General features: G+C 42.2%; 1 protein-coding gene across 23 annotated transcripts in view; it reads right to left on the bottom strand.

The window, feature by feature from the left end:
* Positions 1-22,047, bottom strand: part of FAM210A (family with sequence similarity 210 member A) — a 53,524-nt gene extending 31,477 nt beyond the window's left edge. For 19 of the 23 annotated variants that reach the window (XM_073790453.1, XM_073790454.1, XM_073790450.1 and 16 more), the window contains exon 1: positions 21,826-22,046. The gene's annotated coding sequence lies outside the window, so the exon portion shown is untranslated. Of the gene's footprint in view, positions 1-28; positions 209-3,738; positions 3,798-21,825 lie in introns of all 23 variants that reach the window. The other 4 variants (XM_073790463.1, XM_073790464.1, XM_073790465.1 and 1 more) reach the window with 4 other exon arrangements.
* Between the last annotated feature and the right edge of the window lie 187 nt (positions 22,048-22,234).

Here is a 22,234-nt window from a genome sequence, read left to right as displayed (position 1 = left end):
CTCATGCGATTTCAAGGAACAAACCTACTTCAGATGAGTGCAAATAAAAGTAGAGGGCAGGGGCTTCCCTGGTCGCGCAGTGGTTGAGAGTCCGCCTGCCAATGCAGGGGACACGGGTTTGTGCCCCGGTCCAGGAAGATCCCACATCCACAGAGCAGCTGGGCCCGTGAGCCATGGCCGCTGAGCCTGCGCGTCCGGAGCCTGTGCTCTGCAACAGGAGAGGCCACAACAGTGAGAGGCCCGCGTACCGCAAAAAAGAAAAAAAAAAAAAAAAAAAAAGTAGAGGGCAGGCAGAGACTGAGTAGTATATTCAATATTCTGGAGTGAACAGGCTTCAGGAACATAAAATGACAAAGTAGAAATTTTCTTGTCTCACAGTCAGCACCTGTGTATAATGGCCTCAGCTCGCTGGCAGCTTCCATTTCTTGATTTTACTAGTCTGCTCATATTTTCAATTAAAGATAAAAGTTTCTGGTTACTGGCCAATAACGGTGGCGCCATTCCTCTTAAGCCCTACCCAGATCAAGTCAGCTATATCTGGACAGGTGAATGAGTGGGCCTGAAGAAATTGTGAACTAACAGGCACCTAAAATATTTCTGATACACAGGGAGAATCTGGAGAACTTAATCTTGAATTTCTTCCAGTGAAATACAGTAATTCCAGTAATAAATATTTAAATCATGAGACTTAGCTTATTTCCTACAGAACGGTGACACGTTATTTTCCTGCTCCAGCAGCATGAAACTTTCATGTCTAGAGATGAGGGCACTGTTCTGAATTGCTTAGAATAATTTCTAAGTAAAGCCTGGTTCTTTTAATGACCTACTTAATTTTAGTAAGCAGGCTATAGCATCTAACTTAAAATGGAAAGCTTGGAATCTGAGAGGTCAGACTGCCTGGGTTCAAATTCTGAAAACCTTATTTATAAACTATGTAACCTTTGGACAAGTTTATCAGCCTCCCTATGCCTCGGTTTCCAATTTGTAAAATGGAGTTAATAATAGAACCTACTTCATAGGGTTGTTGTAAGGATAAAATGAATGAATACATGTAAAAGGTTTAGAAAATACCTAGCATGCAGCAAGTGCTCAGAAAATGTTACAAGTTATTATTATAAGTAAGCAAAATAGCCTATTGCCCTTATTTGCAGTGGTAAAGCCTGAGGATCAGTGCTTGAGCCAAAAGGAGGTTCTATAGGATAAACAGTTGCTTAGGATGGGTCTGGCCCAAAATTTAAAATTTATATGAAACTGTAACTAATCAATTCTCTAATACCTAACCTTTCAGAGACAGGGCTCAGGACCAGGCATGAGGAAGCAGTAACACACATGTCTGAAAGTCAGGAGCCTCTCATGTAGTCCTGAGGCAGAGCAAAGTAGAGTGAAGACACAGTGGTCAAGAGTAAAGGCATAGGGGCTTCCCTGGTGGTACAGTGGTTAAGAACCTGCCTGCCAATGCAGGGGACATGGGTTCGAGCCCTGGTCCAGGAAGATCCCACGTGCCGCGGAGCAACTAAGCCCGTGCACCAAAACTACTGAGCCTGCGCTCTACAGCCTGCGAACCACAGCTACCGAGCCTGTGTGCCGTAACTACTGAAGCCCATGCACCTAGAGCCCGTGCTCTGCAAAAAGAGAAGCCACCACAATGAGAAGCCCACGCACCGCAACAAAGAGTAGCCCCTACTCGCCGCAACTAGAGAGAGCCCGCATGCAGCAACGAAGACCCAACACAGCCAAAAATAAATAATTTTTTTAAAAAAGAAGAAAGGCATAAGGAAGCAGTGGGAACCATGAGGGAGAGGGAGAGGGAGAGGGAGAGGGAGAGGGAGAGGGAGAGGGAGAGGGAGAGGGAGAGGGAGAGGGAGAGGGAGAGGGATGGGGAAAGGGAGAGGGAAGCTAAGTTAAAGGAATGAAGGGGAGGGTAGATGGACTGGAAACAAATGCCAGTGAGAAAGCACAAATATTAGAGTGCTGTTGGGATTCTAGGGCCACTATATCCTGAAATTGCAGTTCCATAAGGCCAAATGAGTTAGTTTATGAGACTCCTTTCCTCCCTCTATATCCTTACCATACCCATACTGCTCAAGGTTATATGAGCATGTTTCTGTTCCTCACACCTGGAAGCCTAAAACATTCAAGCAGCACTAGAAATACAATAGCTGCAAAAATTAACTAATTTATACTCTGTTCTTACATAAGAAATAAAAAAACAATGACTAAAAAGTTAGAGTTGAAGCAACAAATTTCAATAGCAGAAGCTGGTTGTCTATTATGTGAATTCAAAGTAACTCTTTTGTCAAACAAATTCTTATTTGGAAGTCCAACAAAGGAAATAGCTAGAAGCAAAGTTGCTCAGATTAAAGCAGGAGTGAGAGGAATGGAGCCTCTGGTTTGCCCCCACCTCCTGCAGCTCACAGGGCACAGCCACAGAAGCCCTAACAGTGAAAACAAAATCTCTGTGAATGTTGGTCCTACTTTGCCTAATTGCCAGTTTCCCACCAGTCACAACATAGGCACTTATTCCTACTGAAGCTCCTGAGCTCCACAGGCTAGATAAGAAACTCCAAGGAAAATTGAACCGATATTGGAATTTTCTTGGGGCCTGCCCACTAGCAGGACAACACAAGCTTTGCGACACCCCAGACCCCATACCCAACCGTGTCAGGAACCAGCCCCATCCACCAGCTATCTGACACTAGCTCAGAGACCCCTGGGCCCTGCAACCAGATTCCAGGACCTGGCTCTGTCTGCCAATAGGCTGGCACTAACCCCAGGACCTACCTTCACCCACTAGTGGGTGAGCAGCAGCCCCAGAGTCTCCTGGACCCTGACTCCGCTCACCAGTGAGCCAGCCCTTGCCCCAGGGCCCCCTGGGTTCTGCCGTCAGCCACCTTGTGACCTGGTCCTGCCAACCAGTGGCCAGCAGCCTCCACACAAGGCAGGGCCTGGCAACCAACCAGACCAGGGGCCAACCAAGCCTACCAGACTGCCCACACAGCCCACTACAACAGAAGGACCCATGCAGCCCTCATAGGGGGAAGCCCTAGAAAGCTAGGGTGATGAAAGGGAAGTGCATTGCTGGGACACATTGGATGACTCCTACAAAAGGCCACTTCTCCAAGGTCAGGAATGTAACTAACTTATCAGTTATGTTACAACAAAAACAGCAACTTAGGCAAAATGAGGCAAGAGAGGAACACATACCAAATGAAGGAACAAGATAAAACCCCAGAAGAAGAACTAAAAGTGGAGACAGGTAATCTACTTGACAAAGAGTTAGGACAGACAGACTTCCGGGAAGATGGCGGAAGAGTAAGACTCAGAGATCACCTTCCTCCCCACAGATACACCAGAAATACATCTACGCGTGGAACAACTCCTACGGAGCACCTACTGAACGCTGGCAGAAGACCTCAGACCTCCCAAAAGGCAAGGAACCCCCCACGTACCTGGTTATGGCAAAAGAAAAAAATAAACAGAGACAAAAGGATAGGGACGGGTCCTGCACCAGCGGGAGGGAGCTGTGAAGGAGGAAATGTGTCCACACACTAGGAAGCCCCTTCGCGGGCGGAGACTGCGGGTGGCGGAGTGGGGGAGCTTCGTTGGCGGAGACTGCGGGTGACGGAGTGGGGGAGCTTCGGAGCCGCGGAGGAGAGCACAGCAACAGGGGTGCGGAGGGCAAAGCGGAGAGATTCCAGCACAGAGGATCGGGGCTGACCGGCACTCACCGGCACTCACCAGAGGCTTGTCTGCTCGCCGGACGGGGCGGGCGGGGCTGGGAGCTGAGGCTCCGGCTTCTGTGGGAGCAACGGGAGAGGACTGAGGTTGGCGGCGTGAACACAGCCTGCAGGGCGTTAGTGCACCGCGGCTAGCCGGGAGGGAGTCTGGGGAAAAGTCTGGACCTGCCGAAGAGGCAAGAGACTTTTTCTTCCCTCTTTGTTTCCTGGTGCACGAGGAGAGGGGATTAAGAACGCTGCTTAAGAGAGGTCCAGAGACGGGCGCGAGCCGCGGCTAAAAGTGCGGAGCCCAGAGACAGACATGAGACGCTAAGGCCGCTGCTGCCGCCACCAAGAAGCCTGTGTGCGAACACAGGTCACTATCCACACCCCCTTCCGGGGAGCCTGTGGCAGCCCGCCACTGCCAGGGTCCCGGGATCCAGGGACAACTCCCCCGGGAGAACGCACGGCGCGCCTCAGGCTAGCAACGTCCTGCCGGCCTCTGCCGCCGCAGGCCCGCCCTGCACTCCAAGACCCTCCCTACCCCACCCCACCCCCCCACCCCACCCCCACCCCACCCCCCCACCCCCCCACCCCACCCCCACCCCACCCCCCCCACCCCCCCCCCCACCCCCCCCACCCCACCCCCACCCCACCCCCCCCCACCCCCCGCCTGAGTGAGCCAGACCGTCCGAATCAGCGGGCTCCTTTAACCCCGTCCTGTCTGAGCAAAGAACAGACGCCCTCCGGCAACCTACACGCACAGGCGGGGCCAAATCCAAAGCTGAGCCCCTGGGAGCTGTGAGAACAAAGAAGAGAAAGGGAAATCTCTCCCAGCAGCCTCAGAAGCAGCGGATTAAAGCTCCACAATCAACTTGATGTACCCTGCATCTGTGGAATACATGAATAGACAACGAATCATCCCAAATTAAGGAGCGGTGTGGATGAAAAGCTCTTGGTGCTGCAGCCAGGAGTTAGTGCTGTGCCTCTGAGGTGGGAGAGCCAACTTCAGGACACTGGTCCACAAGAGGCCTCCCAGCTGCACATAATATCAAACGGCGAAAATCTCCCAGAGATCTCCATCTCAACGCCAGCACCCAGCTTCACTCAACGACCAGCAAGCTACAGTGCTGGACATCCTATGCCAAACAACTAGCAAGACAGGAACACAACCCCACCCATTAGCAGAGAGGCTGCCCAAAATAATAGTAAGTCTACAGACACCCCAAAACACACCACGACACGTGAACCTGCCCACCAGAGAGACAAGATCCAGCCTCATCCACCAGAACACAGGCACTAGTACCCTCCACCAGGAAGCCTACACAACCCACTGAACCAACCTTAGCCACTGGGGACAGACACAAACAACAACAGGAACTACGAACCTTCAGCCTGTAAAAAGGAGACCCCAAACACAGTAAGATAAGCAAAATGAAAAGACAGAAAAACACACAGCAGATGAAGGAGCAAGATAAAAACCCACCAGACCTAACAAATGAAGAGGAAATAGGCAGTCTACCTGAAAAAGAATTCAGAATAATGATAGTAAAGATGATCCAAAATCTTGGAAACAGAATAGACAAAATGCAAGAATCAGTTAACAAGGACCTAGAAGAACTAAAGATGAAACAAGCAATGATGAACAACACAATAAATGAAATGAAAAATACTCTAGATGGGATCAATAGCAGAATAACTGAGGCAGAAGAACGGATAAGTGACCTGGAAGATAAAATAGTGGAAATAACTACTGCAGAGCAGAATAAAGAAAAAAGAATGAAAAGAACTGAGGACAGTCTCAGAGACCTCTGGGACAACATTAAACGCACCAACATTCGAATTATAGGGGTTCCAGAAGAAGAAGAGAAAAAGAAAGGGACTGAGAAAATATTTGAAGAGATTATAGTTGAAAACTTCCCTAATATGGGAAAGGAAATAGTTAATCAAGTCCAGGAAGCACAGAGAGTCCCATACAGGATAAATCCAAGGAGAAATATGCCAAGACACATATTAATCAAACTGTCAAAAATTAAATACAAAGAAAACATATTAAAAGCAGCAAGGGAAAAACAACAAATAACACACGAGGGAATCCCCATAAGGTTAACAACTGATCTTTCAGCAGAAACTCTGCAAGCCAGAAGGGAGTGGCAGGACATATTTAAAGTGATGAAGGAGAAAAACCTGCAACCAAGATTACTCTACCCAGCAAGGATCTCATTCAGATTTGATGGAGAAATTAAAACCTTTACAGACAAGCAAAAGCTGAGCGAGTTCAGCACCACCAAACCAGCTCTACAACAACTGCTAAAGGAACTTCTCTAGGCAAGAAATACAAAAGAAGGAAAAGACCTACAATAACGAACCCAAAACAATTAAGAAAATAGGAATGGGAACACACATATCGATAATTACCTTAAATGTAAATGGACTAAATGCTCCCATCAAAAGACACAGATTGGCTGAATGGATACAAAAACAAAACGCATATATTTGCTGTCTACAAGAGACCCACTTCAGACCTAGAGACACATACAGACTGAAAGTAAGGGGATGGAAAAAGGTATTTCATGCAAATGGAAACCAAAAGAAAGCTGGAGTAGCAATTCTCATATCAGACAAAATAGACTTTAAAACAAAGACTATTAGAAGAGACAAAGAAGGACACTACATAATGATCAAGGGATCGATCCAAGAAGAAGATATAACAATTGTAAATATTTATGCACCCAACATAGGAGCACCTCAATAAATAAGGCAAATACTGACAGCCATAAAAGGGGAAATCGACAGTAACACATTCATAGTAGGAGACTTTAACACCCCACTTTCACCAATGGACAGATCATCCAAAATGAAAATAAATAAGGAAACACAAGCTTTAAATGATACATTAAACGAGATGGACTTAATTGATATTTATAGGACATTCCATCCAAAAACAACAGAATACACATTTTTCTCAAGTGCTCATGGAACATTCTCCAGGATAGATCATATCTTGGGTCACAAATCAAGCCTTGGTAAATTTAAGAAAATTCAAATTGTATCAAGTATCTTTTCCGACCACAACGCTATGAGACTAGATATCAATTACAGGAAAAGATCTGTAAAAAATACAAACACATGGAGGCTAAACAATACACTACTTAATAACGAAGTGATCACTGAAGAAATCAAAGAGGAAATCAAAAAATACCTAGAAACAAATGACAATGGAGACACGACGACTCAAAATCTATGGGATGCAGCAAAAGCAGTTCTAAGAGGGAAGTTTATAGCAATACAATCCTACCTTAAGAAACAGGAAACACCTCGAATAAAAAACCTAACCTTGCACCTAAAGCAATTAGAGAAAGAAGAACAAAAAAACCCCAAAGTTAGCAGAAGGAAAGAAATCATAAAAATCAGATCAGAAATAAATGAAAAAGAAATGAAGGAAACGATAGCAAAGATCAATAAAACTAAAAGCTGGTTCTTTGACAAGATAAACAAAATAGATAAACCATTAGCCAGACTCATCAAGAAAAAAAGGGAGAAGACTCAAATCAATAGAATTAGAAATGAAAAAGGAAAAGTAACAACTGACATTGCAGAAATACAAAAGATCATGAGAGATTACTACAAGCAACTCTATGCCAATAAAATGGACAACCTGGAAGAAATGGACAAATTCTTAGAAAGGCACAACCTGCCAAGACTGAATCAGGAAGAAATAGAAAATATGAACAGACCAATCACAAGCACTGAAATTGAAGCTGTGATTAAAAATCTTCCAACAAGCAAAAGCCCAGGACCAGATGGCTTCACAGGCGAATTCTATCAAACATTTAGAGAAGAGCTATCACCTATCCTTCTCAAACTCTTCCAAAATATAGCAGAGGGAGGAACACTCCCCAACTCATTCTACAAGGCCACCATCACCCTGACACCAAAACCAGACAAAGATGTCACAAAGAAAACTACAGGCCAATATCACTGATGAACAGAGATGCAAAAATCCTCAACAAAATTCTAGCAAACAGAATCCAACAGCACATTAAACGGATCATACACCATGATCAAGTGGGGTTTATTCCAGGAATGCAAGGATTCTTCAATATACGCAAATCAATCAACGTGATACACCATATTAACAAACTGAAGGAGAAAAACCATGATCATCTCAATAGATGCAGAGAAAGCTTTTGACAAAATTCAACACCCATTTATGATAAAAACCCTGCAGAAAGTAGGCATAGAGGGAACTTTCCTCAACATAATAAAGGCCATATATGACAAACCCACAGCCAACATCATCCTCAATGGTGAAAAACTGAAAGCATTTCCACTAAGATCAGGAACAAGACAAGGTTGCCCACTCTCACCACTCTTATTCAACATAGTTTTGGAAGTTTTAGCCACAGCAATCAGAGAAGAAAAGGAAATAAGAGGAATCCAAATCGGAAAAGAAGAAGTAAAGCTGTCACTATTTGCAGATGCCATGATACTATACATAGAGAATCCTAAAGATGCTACCAGAAAACTACTAGAGCTAATCAATGAATTTGGTAAAGTTGCAGGATACAAAATTAATGCACAGAAATCTCTGGCATTCCTATGCACTAAGGATGAAAAATCTGAAAGTGAAATCAAGAAAACACTCCCATTTACCATTGCAACAAAAAGAATAAAATATCTAGGAATAAACCTACCTAAGGAGACAAAAGACCTCTATGCAGAAAATTATAAGACACTGATGAAAGAAATTAAAGATGATACAAATAGATGGAGAGATATACCATGTTCTTGGATTGGAAGAATCAACATTGTGAAAATGACTCTACTACCCAAAGCAATCTACAGATTCAATGCAATCCCTATCAAACTACCACTGGCATTTTTCACAGAATTAGAACAAAAAATTTCACAATTTGTATGGAAACACAAAAGACCCCGAATAGCCAAAGCAATCTTGAGAACGAAAAACGGAGCTGGAGGAATCAGGCTCCCTGACTTCAGACTATACTACAAAGCTACAGTAATCAAGAGAGTATGGTACTGGCACAAAAACAGAAATATATATCAATGGAACAGGATAGAAAGCCCAGAGATAAACCCACGCACATATGGTCACCTTATCTTTGATAAAGGAGGCAGGAATGTACAGTGGAGAAAGGACAGCCTCTTCAATAAGTGGTGCTGGGAAAACTGGACAGCTACATGTAAAAGTATGAGATTAGATCACTCCCTAACACCATACACAAAAATAAGCTCAAAATGGATTAAAGACCTAAATGTAAGGCCAGAAACTATCAAACTCTTAGAGGAAAACATAGGCAGGACACTCTATGACATAAATCACAGCAAGGTCCTTTTTGACCCACCTCCTAGAGAAATGGAAATAAAAACAAAAGTAAACAAATGGGACCTAATGAAACTTCAAAGCTTTTGCGCAGCAAAGGAAACCATAAAGAAGGCCAAAGACAACCCTCAGAATGAGAGAAAATATTTGCAAATGAAGCAACTGACAAAGGATTAATCTCCAAAATTTATAAGCAGCTCATGCAGCTTAATAACAAAAACAACAAACAACCCAATCCAAAAATGGGCAGAAGACCTAAATAGACATTTCTCCAAAGAAGATATACAGATTGCCAACAAACACATGAAAGAATGCTCAACATCACTAATCATTAGAGAAATGCAAATCAAAACTACAATGAGATATCATCTCACACCAGTCAGAATGGCCATCATCAAAAAGTCTAGAAACAATAAATGCTGGAGAGGGTGTGGAGAAAAGGGAACCCTCTTACACTGTTGGTGGGAATGTAAATTGATACAGCCACTGTGGAGAACAGTATGGAGGTTCCTTAAAAAACTACAAATAGAACTACCATATGACCCAGCAATCCCACTACTGGGCATATACCCTGAGAAAACCATAATTTAAAAAGAGTCATGTACCAAAATGTTCATTGCAGCTCTATTTACAATAGCCCAGAGATGGAAACAACCTAAGTGTCCATCATCGGATGAATGGATAAAGAAGATGTGGCACATATATACAATGGAATATTACTCAGCCATAAAGAGAAACGAAATTGAGCTATTTGTAATGAGGTGGATAGACCTAGAGTCTGTCATACAGAGTGAAGTAAGTCAGAAAGAGAGAGACAAATACCGTATGCTAACACATATATATGGAATTTAAGAAAAAAAATGTCATGAAAAACCTAGGGGTGAAACAGGAATAAAGACACAGACTTACTAGAGAATGGACTTGAGGCTATGGGGAGGGGGAAGGGTAAACGGTGACAAAGCGAGAGAGAGGCATGGACATATATACACTACCAAACGTAAGGCAGATAGCTAGTGGGAAGCAGCCACATAGCACAGGGAGATCAGCTTGGTGCTTTGTGACCGCCTGGAGGGGTGGGATAGGGAGGGTGGGAGGGAGGGAGACGCAAGCGGGAAGAGATATGGGAACATATGTATATATATAACTGATTCATTTTGTTGTGAAGCTGAAACTAACATACCATTGTAAAGCAATTATACTCCAATAAAGATGTTAAAATGAAAGAAAAAAGTTAGGACAGTTATCATAAAGATGATCAAATAACTCAGGAGAAGAATGGATGCACAGAGAGATAAGTTAGAAGCTTTAAAAAAGAATTAGAAAATATAAAGAACAACCAAACAGAAATGAAGAATACAATAACTGAAATGAAAAATACGCTAGAAGGAATCAACAGTGTACTTAGTGATACAGAGGCATAGATCAGCAAGCTGGAAGACAGAGTAGTGGAAATCACTGTTCTGAACAGGAAATAGAAAAAAACAATGAAAAGAAATGAGAGCAGTTTAAGAGACCTCTGGGACATCAAGTGGACTAATATTCACATTATTGGGGTCCCAGAAGGAGAAGACAGAGAGAAAGGGGATGAGAACATACCTAAGGAGGTAAAAGACCTGTACTTGAACACTGATGAAAGAAACTGAAGATGACACAAACAAATGGAAAGACATACCATGTTCATAGATTGGAAAAATATTTTTAAAATGACCATACTACCCAAGGCGATCTTCAGATTCAATGCAATCTCTATCAAAATACCAAGGGCATTTTTCACAGAAATAGAAAAAATAATTTCAATATTTGTATGGAAACACAAAAGACCCCCAAATAGCCAAAACAATCTTGAGAAAGAACAGAGCTGGAGGAATCAGTCCCTGACTTCAGACTACAATAATCAATCAGTATGGTACTGGCACAAAAAGAGCCACATAGATCAGTGGAAAAAAATAGAGAGCCCAGAAATAAACCCCTGCACTTATGGTCAATTAATCTACAACAAAGAAGGCAAGAATATACAATGGAAAAAAGAGTCTCTTTAGTAAGTGGTGCTGGAAAACTGGACAGCTACATGTAAAAAAATTAGAACATTCTCTAACATCATATACAAAAATAAACTCAAAATGCATTAAATACCCAAATGTAAGACCAGATAGTATAAAACTCTTAGAGGAAAACACAGGCAGAACACTCTTTGACATAAATTGCAGCATTATTTTTTTGGCCCCATCTCCTAAAGCACAGGAAATAAAAGCAAAATAAACAAATGGGACCTAATTAAACTTAAAGCTTTTGCACAGCGAAGGAAACCATCGGTAAAATGAACAAGACAACCTCCTGAATGGGAGAAAATATTTGCAAATGATGTGACCGATAAGGAGTTATATCCAAAATATATAAATAGCTCATAAAACTCAGTATCAAACAACAACAAAAACTACCACAACCCAATTACAAAATGGGCACAAGACCTGAATAGACATTTTTCCAAAGACATACAGATGGCCAACAGGCACATGAAAAGATGCTCAACACTGTTAATCATCACAGAAATGCACAAAGGTTGGCGAGGATATGGAGAAAAGGGAACCCTTGTACGCTGCTGATGGAAATGTAAATTGGTGCAGCCAATGTGGAAAACAGTATAGGAGGTTTCTCAAAAGAACTAAAATTGAACTACCATATGACCCAGCAATTCCACTCCTAAGTATATATCTGAAAAAATGAAAACATGAAAAATATTGAAAAAATTCAAAAAGATACATGCACCCCAACATTCACTGCAGCATTATTTACAATTGCTAAGATATGGAAGCAACCTAAATGTCTATCAACAGATGAATGGATAAAGAAGATGTGGTATATATAAATGGAATACTACTCAGCCATAAAAAAACAAAATTTTTTCATATGCAACAACATGGATGGACTTGCAGGATATCAGGTTAAGTGAAATAAGTCACAGAAAGACAAATACTGTATGGTATCACTTATATGTGGAATCTAAAAAGAACAAACTAGTGAATATGACAAAAAAGAAACACAGAGAACAAACTAGTAGTTACTAGTTGGGAGAGGGAAGGGAGGAGGGGAAAAATAGGGGTAGAGGATTAAGAGGTACAAACTACAATGGATAAAATAAACTACAAGGATATCCTGTACAACACAGGGAATATAGCAAATATTTTATAACTATAAATGGAATATAACCTTAAAAATTGTGAATCACTATGTTGTACACCTAAAACTTACACACTACATCAACTATACCTCAATTTAAAAAAAAAAAAGAAGGAAATCTTCCCATTTGCAACAACATAGATAAACCTTGAGGGCTTTATGTTAAACAAAGTAAGTCAGAAAGGAAAAGAAAAATATTGTATGATCTCACTTATATGTGGAATCTTAAAAACAACAACAAAGACCCAAACTCAAATTTGTACATACAGAGAATGGAGTGGTGGTTGCTGGGGAGGGCAGGGGGGTGAGGGAAGAAGGCCTGGTGAAATGGATGAAGGTGTTCAAAAGGTACAAGCTTCCAGTTATAAAATACGTAAGTAGTCATGAGGATGCAACGCACAGCATGGTGACTATAATTAATGTTGCATTGTATATTTGAAAGTTACTAGGAAAGTAGATCTTAAAAGTTCTTATCACAAGAAAAAAATTCTGTAACTATGTGAGATGATGGATATTAACTAGACTGTGGTGATCATTTTGCAATATATACAAATATCTGAATCATTATGTTATACAGCTGAAACTAACACAATGTTACATATCAATTATATCTCAATTGAAAAAAAGATGTTCATGCTCATCAGCATGTCTCTAGAGAATTGCAAATTAAAACAAGATACCACTACACATCTATTAGAATGACTAATATCCAAAACACTGACAACAAATGCTGCGGAGGTTGTGGAACAACAGCAACGGTCATTCATTGCTGGTGGGAATGCAAAATGGTACAGTCACTTTGGAAGACAGTTTGGCAGTTTCGTATAAGCTAAACGTAGGCTTACAATGAGTCAGCAATAGCACTCCTAGGTACTTAACCAAAATGAGCTGAAAATTTACATCCACACAAAAACCTGCACACAAATGTTTACAGCAGCTTAATTCATAACTGCCAAAAACTGGACATAACCAAGAAGTCCTTGAATAGATGAGTGGATAAACAAACTGATATATTGTATGATTCCAACATTCTGGAAGAGGTGTGACATTCTGGAAGAGGTGAAACTATAGAGATCAGTGGTAAAAAGATCAGTGGTTTCCAGGGTGGGGGAGGGAAGGGATGAATAGAAGGAGCACAGGACATTTTTAGGGGAGTGAAACATTCTGTATGATACTGTAATGGTGGATAAATGTCATTATGCAATTGCTAAAACCCACAAAAATAAATATACAACACAAAGAGTGAGCCCTAATGTGAACTATGAACTTTAGTTAATAATGTATTGATATTGTTCATCAATTCTAAAAAACGTACCACACTAATACAAGATGTCAATAATGGGGAAACAGTGTGTGGGTGGGTGGGGTGGATAAGGGGGGAATTCTCTGTACTATCTCTGCGCCATGTTTCTATAAACCTAAACTTCGCTAAAATAGTCCATTCATTAATTTCTTTAAAGACAGTACACTGTGGCCTTACCCAATACAACTGATACACAGTATAACTTTAACTTGAAGTACAGGTATGAGAACAGGATAAACGTAGAACTCATCAGGTTGAAACATAATAAAAAGGATAAATGAAGGAAAGAACTGCCTCTACTTATACAAAGTCCTCAATTACAATCAAACAGGAGGAAATTCGAATTTTCTCCTTTCAACAGATTAACATTCTAATTTATTCATTTTGATCTCTCTCTTAATCACACCTTGACTGCTGTTTCAAATCAAATTGAGTTTGCTGTTTAGAAAAAGTAACAGGATGCAAATTTATTTGCAGCACTTTCTGGGCTGTTACTTTCCTGCTCCATAAGGCACTGGATGGCTTCAACTTAATTTCTATTATATAATCCATCTTCTTCCATCTATTCTGCTTTTAAGCTTTCTATTACCAAAATTGAGCCACTAAAGCTGTGGCAATGATGAAGCCATTGTTAAATTTCTAATCTCCAGAAAAGGTTAAATTATGCCCCCTAGTGAATTCCCAAGGAATTTCATTAATGACTCATTGATTTCCCCAGCTTGTAAAGAAAATCAAATTTTCCAAAATTACTACACAAATATCTTAATTTACACAAAATGTTTCTCTTTTTTTATCTCTTTTCAGAGGCTCTAAGTTCAACAAGGCAAGTCAGGGTGATTTGTTATGGTAACACTGGTCCAGAATCCACGTGGTTCCAGACTTCCACCCACTTCCCTTTTGGGCTGTGGCAGGTGTTATCCCATTGCAATGGGAAGAATGCAAGCTTTACAGTCAGAAAGACTAGTTCCGACCCTTTCTGGAATTACTTTACTTAGCTCTTTTCCTCATTCCTAAAATGGAGTTAAATACACTTTTATCATATTGCATTTATATGATTAAATGAGATAAAGTATAGTATCTAGCACTTAATATGCTGGATCAATAATTAATTCTAGCTTTCTTTCTTCGTCGTCTCATCTACTGACCTGGTCAAACCAAGCTCATAGTCTTCCTTCATCTAAACTTCTGCCATTATTCCATTTGTTTGACCCATGCAAAATCCCAGCCTCTCTAGCAATACACTCCACTGGTCATACCTTTGTCACTGAAATAATCTGTTACTGACCCACAACTGAAATCCTCAAACTATACTATCCCACTCTCTTCAGCCTCTTCTTCTTCCAGCTTCCACTCCTTTACTCTCTCTGGACTCTAGTTCCAGGACCTTGTCCCACTTTACCCTCCTTTTCCTTCAAATCCAACAGCTCCTCCTGGTTTCACTCTTAAGTCTTTATCCAGCCTGGATTCTACAGTGCATTACTTGAATCACTACTTTGTCCTTCTGCAACACCAGACCACAAAATCTAATCCAGAGCCAGTCCAACCATCTGTTTTTCCCACAACTACATCCCACAATCATAGCTAAGCACTAACAAAAGCCACATAACTGAGTAAATTAGTACCAGCATACATTGATGGTACATCATTCTATCTCAGAAAGGCTCTGAATGCTGTGACAACCGATGATGGTTTCTGATCAGATGAGCTTCCTCCACCATTCCTCACTTTTCCCAATCTCTTCAAGCCTCATACTTCACTTTCAGATGGCAAAATATAAAGTATACATCAGATCATGTCTCTCCTCTGTTTAAAGCTCCCCAATTTCTCCCAAGGTAAGTCCTTACAACTGCCTACAATGCCTTACACCAGCAGTCCCCAACCCTTCTGGCACCAGGGACCCGTTTCGTGGAAGACAATTTTTCCATGGACTGGGGGCGGGGCATCGGGGGTGGGGATAGGTGCAGGTGGTAATGCGAGCGATGGGGAGCAGCAGATGAAGCTCTGCACCGCTGCTCACCTCCTGCTGTGTGGCCCAGTTCCTAACAGGCCGTGGACCGGTAATGGTCCGAGGCCAGGGAGTTGGGGACCCCTGCCTTACACAACCTTCTACCTTTCCCTCACTGAATACATCACCTACTCTCAGTCTGTGCCTTGCTCACTCTGCTCCAGCCACACTAGCCCCCCTACAGCTCTTCGAACATGCTAAAAAGGCCCCTGCTTTAAGAACTCTGCATTAACTGTTCCCTCTGCTTGGAAGAGTCTTTCTCCAGATATCTGCATGACTAACTCCTTCACTTCCTACAAGTCTTTGTTCAAATGGTACCCGCTCCATGGGGTCACTGCTCCAAATCCTTTCTCTTCCAGCCCTGTCATCCCAATATTGCTTATCTTGTTCTATTTGTTCCTTTTTCCATAGCACTTATTGTCTAACACCCTACATGATTCACTTATTTATTATTGTTTTAGGATAATTATTATTCACTTATTATTATCATTTAAGTCCATTTAAGGACTGACAAGGACAGAATTTTTTTTCCCGTTTTGTTCACTACTGCATCTCAGGTGCCAACAACAAAGGTTGGCTGGCACATAGGAGGCACCTAATATTTTTTAAATGAATAATTAGATAAAGCTATCCTTCACTTCCCCTTAAAAATGAACCAAAATTATTAGGGGATGAATTTTCTCAACTTCAGCCTTCTCCCTTCCAGTTACCTGCATCCAAACCCACCTCAGGGTTAGTTAACTGCCTCCTCAGAAAATGAACTAGCCCTCCATTCAAAGCCCATTCCTCCATCTGTGTTCTAGATCTAAACTCTTCCTGTGTCTTCCAAGAATTCTGCTCAACCAAGTTTTCCTTGTATTTTTCTACTGCTATTCTTTTTCCTGTACTCCAACTGCCCTCTCCTCTGGCTTCTTTCCTTCAGCATATACATATGCAATTAAGAAAACATGTCTCTCTATAGTATCTGCCCAATTTCCAATTACCTTCACTTCATTTAAGGATCCCCAGTTTAGTGGCAGCAAAGTCACTGTAATTTCTGACCCACAGAGAAGAGCAATCATAGAGCTCTTCATGGATGCTGGGGCTCCCCTCACAAATTTAATTCTCCCAGTCATGGTGAAAAGTTTCTCTTCTGGACTCCCCCAGAGGGGGTGAGCTGCTCTTATGTGTTAAATCCACTCTACCAGTCCAGTGTCCCTAAGCCTTTGGACCCCTTCCTCTTTAGTGTACCAAGGCAGGTCTGGCATTTCAACTTCATTTAGCGTGGGTCACCTTTTGGTCCATGCTTCAGCCAACCAATCAAACTGTTGAGAGCCCTTTCTAACCCCTCAAGCTATAAAAGTGAATCAAGAATCTCTGCTTAGTGGGCCTATATCAGTAAATTTAGCCCGGCCCAACTTTATGTTCCTTCCACCATTATCCCACATCCTTAATATCCATTCCTAAACATATCCCCCAGATTTCCATGTATATAAACAAATAAACATTCCTGCCATTTTTTAAGAGTATGGCACACCCCCTCAGGTCACACTTTGTAGCTGACCCTTGAGGGCTTGTTAGGGTGGGAATCTAGTTATAGGTCTAGAAGCAAAGAAGTGTGGTAGAGGTAGTTCTTGAGGAGAATCAATCAGCAATGTCTAGCCTTCAGGGAAGGTCATTACAGGTTAACTTCCTCAAACAGGAGTGGAAAGACTGCTTCTACTGCCAGAGAAGACTAATGAAAACTTAGGGGTTCAATACTCCATTCCAAATTTGAGGATCTCAACCTTCCCCAGTCAATGCTCTCATTTTAACAGCAGACACCCTGTTAGAATGGGAATTCATTTTGCATTGTAATCCAGCCACTCTGCAGGATAAGAGTTTGGTTTTCAGCAATCTCAGCTCTGCATCTATGTGAGAAGGGCAAACATAGAAACTTTCTGGTCATTTATACAGAGCTTGAGCTGGGAATTTCAAGACCTGAGCTCATCACTCTCCACCTCCTACCCTCCTTTCTCCGAAAACAGAGCAACCAGTCAGTCTCATTACACTTGTTCATCATCTGGGAAAAATGTTTTAAATCTTCAAATACATGATCACCCAGAACCTGGTCTTTCATTAAGTATCTGAGTAGTAGTATCCAATGGTGGTATTTTGCATATCTCTATTGTCATATCACATCGTGGGCTACAGTGCCTGCCTTCTTTACCACTGAAAATAGTCAAGGGTGCCTTTAAATCTAATCAGATTAGAGAACCAATTTCAGGAATGCCATAACCAATCCAGAAAATTCATCCTTAAGATTCTGTTCCTCTAGAACCACTCTCAGTACCAAAATCTGAATCAGACAGGGTTCTCCAGAGATACAGAACCAACAGGAAAAAACATATACATATATCTATATCTACCTATTGGGAATCTATTATTAGATTGTTTATTTAAATAGATATATTTATTTTAAGGAACTGGCTCACACAATTGTGAGGGCTACACATCTGAAATGTGTAGAGTGGATTTGCAGGCTGGAAACTCATACAAGAGTTGACGCCACATGCAGTGGTTGAGAATCCGCCTGCCAGTGCAGGGGACACGGGTTCCATCCCTGGTCCGGGAAGATCCCACATGCCGCGGAGCAACTAAGCCCGTGCACCACAACTACTGAGCCTGTGCTCTAGAGCCCACGAGCCACACCTACTGAGCCTGCATGCTACAACTACTGAAGCCCGTGCGCCTAGAGCCCATGCTCCACAACAAGAGAAGCCACCACAGTAAGAAGCCGTGCACCACAACGAAGAGTAGCCCCAGCTCGCCGCAACTAGAGAAAGCCCACGTGCAGCAATGAACACCCAACACAGCGAAAAATAAATAAATTAAATAAATAAATTTTTAAAAAAAAGAATTGATGCCACAGCCTTGGGATTTTTTTCTTCTTGAGGCACCTCAGTTTGAAATTTAGGTTTTCAATTGATTGAATGAGGCCCACCCGTATTATGGAGGGTAATCTCCTTAAAGTCAATTGATTACAGATGTTGACACATTTTCAAAATACCATCACAGTATCACTTAATAGGTACTATAGCCATGTCTAGTTAACATATAAAACTAATCATCACACATATAAACTTACAGATTTCTCAAGCAAATCTTTACTTTCTATTACAGGAAAAACCTTTTAAACAATAATATCTTATGTGTTCAAAAAAAGGCAATAAAATTTCAGTAGGGACACTTCGGCTGAGCGGACTGAAGGAATGAACAGTTCTTCCAAAACTATTTGGAGAAACACAGCTTCTACAACCACCTCTCTTTCCTACCTCCAAGAACACTATCATTCCTAGGAAGCTATAACATTGTATCTACATTTTAAAAACAATTTTTATGTTTCAAAAATGTGATCTTCAACTCCACAACAGAAATGACACCTTAAAATTACCCACCTCCGAGTGCTCTCACTTTAAGGGATGGTATCTATTGAAACTGTTGCTTGCCCTTAGTCTGACCAGAAAACTTACAAATTACTACTTCATTTTCTCTCACTGACAAAAGTATAACATCTTATGGAGAAACCCAAACGAACTTTTTGGCCAACCCAATACAAACCAGGAGAAATCCAAACCAGTCTGGGTGAATAATGGACCAAATAATCAAAACAGCACATAAAGAAATCTTATAAATAGGCTGAAATAAATCCTGCATGTCCTTTCAAAAAAAAATGGGATTTTTAAAAACCTCTCTAGGCTATTCATTCATCCATTACCACCCCACTATGTGCCAGGCACTGCTCAAGGCACCTGGGTTAAACCACTGAACAAAATGATGATCCCTGTCTTGCTAGAGTTCATACGCTAGCAAGACAACATCCTAATCCAGCTATTTTCTCTCTGAACATAATAACCCAAGCATTAAGAAGTATCAAAACATTTTCTGAAAATCTACTATGTTTCAGTCAACTTCCAGTTCTGAGTCTGGCCTTAAACTGGCACTGTTTCATCATTAGCATAGAGTCTGATTTCTGGAGTCAGGCTGCCTGGATCCAAAACCTAGCCCACCACTACTTCCCAGTTGCATAACGTTGGACAAGTTACTTACCCCTCACCTATAAAACAAAAATAATCATAACAACTATCCCACTGAAAATGTAAGAGTTAAATGACTTCAAATGTATAAAGCACTTAATTTGGCACACAGAAGGTACTAAACTATCAGCTATTATTATTTTAATTCAACTTCCAGAAAACCATTTATTACTCAGGCAATTGTGGGAAACATAACACCAATGGTAACTTTTAAAATATCTTATCTAGCCCATTTACTCTCTCGATCACTACTACCTTCAAGAGTTCATCCTCTATTCTTGAAACCAGTGGGTAATCATTAAATCCATTTCACCTGTAACCTGCCTTACACCCTTTTCCAATCACCTTTCCCCACACTCCCACCTCAGACAGCCCTACTTCTTTATTCTTTATCCCATAAATACCCAGAGCCCTTCGCTTTAGGATAGATGGACTAGTTTTCCTGTCTCCTCACTTGCTTGCCTTGTGAATAAACCCTCTCTTTGCTGTGAACCTGAGCATCTCAGTGTTTGGCTTGCTGGGAGTTGGGCAAAACGAACCTGGTTCAGAAATACTCTCAACTGAATCTACTTGACTTCTAGTTAACTTTAATAAAAACTACAAAATGTGATCTCTATATATCTCATTCACAACATCAATTCACGGTAGAGTTTGTATAAACATATAGTTAGGAGGCTTTTAATCTAATGAGAAAATTTCTTCAAAAGTCAAAATTAGATTCCTTTTCCATAAAATTACAACAGCAACTATCATAAGAAACTTTAGCATTGGAACCAGCATATATGGATATGTAATTAGCCAGTTCTAAATGCATGAATACGCAATAACACATTCAATCTCTAGGATGACCTTTGCAGTTGTCAATAATGATGAACTCAGGTGGAGAGCAAAACAACCTACTATAAAAATAAACAACAGAGAAAAGTAAAAATATGCCATGTGGAAAAATGTATTTTCCCAATACGCTGTGAAAAGTAACAAGTACTACTAAATCACACTGAGAAAGAGACATTTCGTCATAGTGATTTTCTACACGTCAGCTGTGGCAGGCCACTAATTTATGTTTAGAGAAATAAATAAGGATACATTTAGCTGAATTTTTAGGTTTGATGCTTAAACTTTCTTGGAAGGATGGATCACTGGCTATTTTGTATGCATAAAGAGTATTTACAGACACATATTCAAGTAATCTTACTTGTGTTATGAGGGCGGTAAGTATCAAAGGTGCATGCATCACTATGGTAAAAAAAAAATCAACCTCGAAAAAAAAATAATGAACTGGTTAATTCTCAACTTAGTTCACTGCACATAATAAAAAAAAATACAAGTACAGTCATCTGAAATGGATGGTTCATCCTCATTCATTAAAAACAGACTTCATTCTTGGTCCAAAGTTTATAAGTGGTCAACAACCTCAGAAAGGTTAGTGCCCACAATTTAGAATTTTGACTCGATTGTAAAGTACATGCTGCGAATGTTGCTTTCCCCCAGGCGAAGTCTAGTGGCTAATATAACTGCGTCTACTGACAAGTATGCAGGCTAGTGAACCTATTTCCAAAGCTGCTTTTAAACGGATCAATTTTCATGAAGAATAATGGAAAACGTATTTCTGATCCCGTTTTACACCCTTCAGGTGGGAGGTGCTGAGGCACAAAGCATCAACAATTTTAGGTCCACAGGCACAGTTTTGACCCTAGTCTGGGGTGGCAAGCAGGTACCTGCGACTCTCCAGTAGATATTTAAGGGAAAGGACGAACAAAGCGTGTTGACTCCCCAACCATCCCATACCAAAATCCAGAAAACACAGATACTATCAGGAAGGCGTTTCTCCTAAACAGGTGTGGGCTGCCCCTTCCTTCAGAGTCTGACAGATGAGAACGGCCCTCTCGAGAGAAGTCTAGCTGAACCTCCCGAATGCGGCGGTAGGGAGCGACACGCGGTCCCCGGGGAGAAGTAGGGCGCCGCGCGTTTCCGAATCAAGTCCGAGCGCGGGGGCTCTCAGGCCCCTCCCGGCCGGCGTCCAAGTAAAGGCAGAGCAAAGGGTGAAGGTGGCAGAGCGGAGGCTGGAAAACCGCCCCACAGACAGGGTTTGCAGGACACCGGCGCACAGCGAAGGCCGGGGTGACCTCTGTCCGCCCCGGGGGCGCTCACCGCCGCGTACTACGTTGAGGAGGCCCCGCCGACTGCCCGGCCCCGCCCCCAGAGGCCTCGACCCAGGATACCTCAGGACCTGAGGCCGCCGCCGCCGCCGCCGCCGCTCCCCGCCGTGAGGCCGCTTGGAGCCCCCGCCGTGTCCCTCCGCAGAGCCACCAGCCGAGCGTGGGTCAGGGCGCCGAAAGCCGCGTGCTCAGGCGACCCGGCCTCCGGCCTGCCCGCCCAACACACCGGCCCCACCAACCACTGGCTCGCACCGCTCTTGCCGGCGCCCTCAGCACGGCGCGCGCGGCACGCCGGGACTCGGGGTTCCGGGACGCATGACCCGCGCTCTCCGGAAGTGGCGTCACAGCGTGCGCGTGGCGCGGAGCCGCTTCCGCAAACAGAGTCGCGGATGGCTGGACGGTGAGTGTGTGGTTGCAACGCTGGGTTTCGTACTCTTTGTGTGTAGCCGCGCCCGACCCGGTGGAAGAGGCC

This window comes from Tursiops truncatus, chromosome 13 (assembly GCF_011762595.2).
Source record: "Tursiops truncatus isolate mTurTru1 chromosome 13, mTurTru1.mat.Y, whole genome shotgun sequence".
Taxonomy (NCBI): domain Eukaryota; kingdom Metazoa; phylum Chordata; class Mammalia; order Artiodactyla; family Delphinidae; genus Tursiops; species Tursiops truncatus.
Note: the sequence above shows the minus strand (reverse complement) of the source record. Positions and strands in the feature narration are given on the sequence as shown.